General features: G+C 35.9%; 1 protein-coding gene across 1 annotated transcript in view; it reads right to left on the bottom strand.

The window, feature by feature from the left end:
* LOC106470534 overlaps positions 1-6,216 on the bottom strand; it is a gene marked incomplete at its 3' end in the record, with an annotated part of 60,530 nt that extends 54,314 nt beyond the window's left edge. Inside the window, exon 1 of the mRNA XM_013931093.2 lies at positions 6,090-6,216. The remainder of the gene's footprint in view (positions 1-6,089) is intronic.
* Between the last annotated feature and the right edge of the window lie 339 nt (positions 6,217-6,555).

Genomic DNA, 6,555 nt, shown 5'->3' with positions numbered 1-6,555 from the left:
CGAAATCCGCAAAAAACCGGCTGAGAAAAATGATTTCACGAACTACTATCCGGCTGGTTACTGAATTATGCATCACGACATTCATGAAATTTATTTGAATGACAACAAATGTCCATCATATAGAGAAGAATTCATGTTTGTAAAACTAGCGTAGTCATTCTGTACCAGCTCACGTGACCTGGTGCAGCGATACAAACTCATTTTTCATTTATTCAACAATACAAGAATTGAATAGGAGCTTGAAATCAATCCATTCAATGGCGGACATAAACATCGCCCGTTTAAAACCACCCTTAAAATGTGTGAATATTAACAATGATTATAAACATCGCTCGTTTAAAACTACCCTTAAAATATCTGAATATTAAGAATGACTATAAACATCGCTCGTTTAAAACCACCCTTAAAATGGCTGAATATTAACAATTACCATAAACATCGCTCGTTTAAAACCACCCTTAAAATGTCTGAATATTAACAATGACTATAAACATCGCCCGTTTAAAACCACCCTTAAAATGTCTGAATATTAACAATGACTATTTCACAGTCTTGGCTGAGCAAAACTAAAGCTTATTGTACTTATAAAGGCGCCTAAATCACAAGTTTCATAGCAACGGGGCTTGAACCGCGAACTATCACATTCCAGTATGACAAATTAAATCTGTAGTCTAAGGTGATTTATTGAATTCATTAATGCCACAAAGAGAGTTTAATCCAATAATGTTAGGAAGAATGTTGAACTGAACAACGTTGACTTCAATGGTATCTAAAATACAGAGTGACCCAAAAATAGGTACCCAGTTAATAATTGATAATGTATTTTAAGTAATTAAGTTAAAATAAAGTATGCAATTGATAATAGATAATTTATTTAATGCCACTTTACACATGACACGGAATTCTGGGAAAATTAATCATGCAGGTGTTCAAATTGAAACCTGTCGCTGTTCATACAATCCTTAGTCTGCCTGCCACACTTCTGCAAATTTCCTGACACAAGTCTGTCTGTCCATCAAGTTCTGTAAATGCGTCTGTGATGTACCCTTTAATTTCGTCAACATTTCACGATTTCCTGCTATAAACTTTGTCCTGAGTACTCCCCAGAAGAAAAAGGCCATGGGGGTACAGTCCGTTGACCATGGAGGCAACTCGACTACGCCTCTGCGGCCTATCCATCCCTGAGGAAAATTTTCATCAAGACAATTGCTACTCAATAAATTCTGCAACTCAAAACAATTCAATTATTCGACATATGCAACTGTATAACTACTTTTGGACAACTATGTATATAAAAGCCAGTTGTTTTCGGTAACACACCATTCGTCTGTGTCGCTTAGCAACAAAACTATGACCTGATATTGTTGTCTTACGTATGTATATAATACTTCGAACGTTCACGAGGGCTGGCTTGAATTTTACTCATTTCGGCGCTTTTCATGTTTTAATATATGCTAATACTTAGCTTGACGTAGACACTTCGAAGTGACCATAATTCGATTATTTTATTAAGCGTACGTGAATTTTTTCAGTTTTATTATTACTTTTTTGGATAAAACATCTTTTTATCTTACTTTCTCCCAAATTTACCGTCATTAGTCCTTATTAACGATGGTACTTGAAATTAATATTTAGGTGTTAACTTTGTGATAGAGTTCTATCATAAACCTTAGGCCTATTGGTTTTGGATGTTTAAACCGTAATTTTGGGTTATATGACGTAATTAAAAAATACGTTCTGTTACGTATGAAATATCGATGGATTTGTGATAAAGTCATAATGTGGATAAAAAAATGAAGGGTAACAAAAAATAAGATTAGAGTTTGAAATTATTTTAATAAATTTATATAAAGGTCGTAAACGTGTGCGTGATATTACAATTTCTCAGCTGATTGAAACTTAATGTATATAAAAGCCAGTTGTCATTTTGTGTGTAAATCTAGTTTTATGAGTCGCTTGTAACTTATTTTTTTCACTATTTTATTTATTTTTTGAGAATGTACTTGAAATGTGTTTTTTTACTTTCTCAATGTGGAATTGTTTTTCTTTTATATTGAAGGACGAAATTTAGTTAACAATACTCGATGAAGGAAGGGCGGGGCCCTGTGGAGGGAGGTTACAAAACCCCAATCCGTCATATTTGGCGAGTTGGGCAAGGCTAGCTATAAAGAATGATGGGTTTAATAAGGTTAGAAAGAATGTTGAAATAATACCTGTTGTGTTACAAGGAATATATAGGAAATTGTATTGAATAATACAAACAGTGTGATTGTCAAAAGCTGTGTTACACAAAGCTATGACATACATATATGGGTAGAGGAGGGGTTCAGTTAATGTTTGCAAAAATAATAACTTTGCCGAACCAAACCTTTTATACTAAAAAGCAGAAAGTAGTAATTTGCAAGTATGCATCCACTTACCGTATTTCAAGAGTTCGGCAGCAAATTGTGAAAAAAAATTAATTAATTATTATACAACGGAAAAGCAAAACTAAAGCACAGTTCAAAATATGAAATTGGTAAAAAGCAGCCCCTCCACCCAATGACTCAGCGATAAGCTTGACGACTCACACGCTACAAAGCGAGTTTCGATACCCGTAGTGGACACATTGCATATAGCCCATTGTGTAGCTTTGTGCTTAAACACAAATACATGAACGGTAGAAACACTTTTGGGTTTTACGATTTCAGAATTCTTAAAAAAAGTAAGGGTTTTGGATAAAAAAAAAGGTCATTTGACTTGTACACCTTACAAGGACAATGAAAATATTAGCGAAATTAGTCATATTTGAACAGGAGTATGATATGTACGGTGAGATTGAAGCTACTGATGGACATTCGTGGGGACTGGTCAAGATAGATTTTATTTCACAGATTTTGGGTTATTAAATCTGGGGCCCGGCATGGCCAGGTGGTTAGGGCGCTCGACTCGCAATCTGATGGTCGCGGGTTCGAATCCCCGTCACACCAAACATGCTCGCCCTTTCAGCCGTGGGGGCGTTATAATGTGACGGTCAATCCCACTATTCGTTGGTAAAAGAGTAGCCCAAAAGTTGGCGGTGGGTGGTGATGACTAGCTGCCTTCCCTCTAGTCTTACACTGTTAAATTAGGGACGGCTAGCGCAGATAGCCCTCTTGTAGCTTTGCGCGAAATTCAAAACAAACAAACAAACAAATTAAATCCGGTGACCTCTTATTAAGCACAATATTATAATATTAAAAATAGAGTAAATTATGTACAGGAGTAATAATTAGTTTATCACAGATTGTAGGGACGAGAGAAGTAAGTTCCAGTTTTTATTTCATAATATACAGATTGGGTATTAGGCGAGTGTGATATCTCGAACACTCTGTAGGTCAAACCACGTGACACACAGACGAAAAATATGCTTTCTTGCACAAGGTATGAAAGAGAGCGCATTCCACTAGTTTCTGGAATTGAGTTCTAGGGAGAGCCATTGCAGCAACCGTGTAATGTTACCACCGTTATTTTCAATTACTTTCAATTACTGAAGGGACAAGATATCCCCAACACCAGTTGGGTATTATTATCGCTATTGTTACGACAGCGGAAGTCACATGACGCTGGTAACACGTAATGAGTATCTAGAAGGTTCCAGAAGGCTCTAGGTGCCCTCTATTCTTGTATATAAGTCCGTAGAGATGGATAATTGAGTCAAGCGCGGTAGTGCGTGAATCGTTCGTTGTGAATTATAGCGTTTGTTTAAGTTAAACTGACCGTGGAAATTAAGTGTATTGCAAAGTTGTATTGAGAAAGAATAAACTAGTTTTATTTAAGAAAGGACTTGTATCGCTAAAGTTTCTTCGGAAAGAAGTTTTACGGAAAATTAACAAACGAACAGAGACGTAACACTATCATTCATCTCTAAAACTGCATCTTTTCTAGTTTCTACGTCAGGTGTAATTTTGACATTTCTCATTAAAGCGAGTATTTCTTACACTAATGTTTTTATTACTAGTTTTGTGGCTTTGATTACTATTACTCTCCCCCCACCACACACACACTTTACAGTTGTCCTGGATCTGTAGAACACGTTTTATATGAACAACTACTGTATTATAAAAACATTTTTATTTAAGTTCAAACAACTCGCTTATATTAATTGCCAGTCACAATACTTGGCTATGTTTAACTAAGTTTTATAACCATGCTAAGCCTAACTTGTTAATAACCGGTTTCCGGTTGACAGCACCGGTAATACCGAGAGTGCACAAACCAAAATTCTTTAACAGAGAGAGTACCCAACCCAAACACCGTTTACAGAGAGATTAACCAACCCAAACACCGTAAACAGAGATAATACTCAAGCCAAACACCTTTAACAGGGAGAGTACTCACCCAAACACCGTTAACAGAAAGAGTGCCCAACCCAAATACCGTTAACAGAGTACCCAACCCAAACACCGTTAACAGAGAATACCTAATCCAAACACCGTTAACAGAGAAAGTATCCAACTCAAACATCGTTAACAGAGAGAGTACTCAACCCAAATACCGTTAACAGAGAGTACCCAACCCAAACACCGTTAACAGAAAGTACCCAACCCAAACACCGTTAACAGAGAGAGCATCCAACTCAAACATCGTTTACAGAGAGAGTACCCAACCCACACACCGTTAACAGAGAGAGTATCCAACTGAAACATCGTTAAAAGAGAGAGAGTACCCAACTCAAACACCGTTAACAGAGAGAATACCCAACTCAAACATAGTTAACAGAGAATACCTAATCCAAACACCGTTAACAGAGAGAGTACCCAACCCAAATACCGTTAACAGAGAGTACCCAACCCAAACACCGTTAAAAGAGAGTACCCAACTCAAACACCGTTAACAGAGAGAATACCCAACTCAAACATAGTTAACAGAGAGAGTACCCAACCCAAACACCGTTAACAGAGAGAGTACCCAACTCAAACATAGTCAACAGAGAGAGTACCCAACCCAAACACCGTTAACAGAGAGAGTATCCAACTCAAACATAGTCAACAGAGAGAGTACCCAACCCAAACACCGTTGACAGAGAGAGTATCCAACTGAAACATCGTTAAAGGAGAGAGTACCCAACCCAAACACCGTTAACAGAGAGAGAGTGTCCAATCTCATATTTTGTCATAAAGCAATGTAACTTCTTTCTCATATTTTCTAGTGGTAAGTTGTTTATTTTTTATCAGTACAAAACTACATACGGAATACTTTGAAAATTGGCTTCTAAAAATCATTTTGATTTTACAGCATTAGATGAAAACTATAATTTAAAAATTTTGCAGCAGAGAGAAGTTTTTGTTAAATTTATGATACTAAGATGTTCTTAGTAGGCCTCACACCTACACATATTATTATCTTTGGCATATTTATTTTTTATCCTCTTCTTTATATTCTTTCACAATGGACGTACAGACATTCGTTTTTTCGAAATGAAATTATTATTTTGCTAGTAGTCGAAATTCGAAAAAATATACAGAGTTGTAAAACCACTGTATATAAAACAATATATAGAGTTGTAGTGCTTCAAGCCACTGTAAATAAAACAATATATAGAGTTGTAGTGCTTCAAGCCACTGTAAATAAAACAATATACACAGTTGTAGGGCTTCAAGCCACTGTAAATAAAACAATATTCACAGTTGTAGGGCTTCAAGCCACTGTAAATAAAACAATATACACAGTTGTAGTGCTTCAAGCCACTGTAAAAAAACTAGGGATTATCGAATTTATATAACAAGAGTTCCACGTAAACAATATTTTCAATATTTGCATCTTCATAGACATAAATTTTTAAGAGATCAAATGACCGTACCCTAGACAGAGCTATGTAGAGCTGACCGTGAGAAAAAAAATGTTTCAGCTTAGTTCAAACCCGACATACTGACATCCGTTTTCCCCCAAAGTATATTACTATATAGCATAAATAATACAAATATATGTAAGATTATTTATAGTTTTCAGTGTATATTACCTGCTTTCTCGATTCATCTCAATAAACAGTTACTTGTATCATAATTTTAGGGGCTAGTTGAGGACTTAATGTTACCATAATAATAACAAGAATTGTGTTTTGAGCTTACCTATAATGCGACTTATTTGAATAATTATGCTGCAAAGCACGTACTTTGATCACGCTATCATAAACTAACTTCGACCACGGGTCACGAAATATTAAAATAGAATGTCCTCGAACGCTTAAGGGTATCGTTTTTTAGTGTACGTTAACACGTCATCACTTGACTTCAGCACCGATATACATGTAACACTTATCATCAGAAGTATATGCAGGGACATATTAATCCATAAAGAGTTAGTTTTCGCTTAGAAAATTGTTCCAAAATTTGATATATTATTTGAACTTTTGACTGTGCTACCAAGTCATATAAGTATTTCTTTAAGTCAATCTGTCTGTTTCCTTAATCTCACGGATAAAACAACTAGTTATATCTGTTGTAATAGTTTCTTTTATTGGTCGTGTTGTTTTAGATTAGGGTCATACGTGGGCTAGTTGTTAGCGTCCCGGACTGTGAATTCGAAGGTCCATGG

Source organism: Limulus polyphemus, unplaced genomic scaffold (genome assembly GCF_000517525.1).
Source record: "Limulus polyphemus unplaced genomic scaffold, Limulus_polyphemus-2.1.2 Scaffold4068, whole genome shotgun sequence".
NCBI lineage: Eukaryota > Metazoa > Arthropoda > Merostomata > Xiphosura > Limulidae > Limulus > Limulus polyphemus.
Note: the sequence above shows the minus strand (reverse complement) of the source record. Positions and strands in the feature narration are given on the sequence as shown.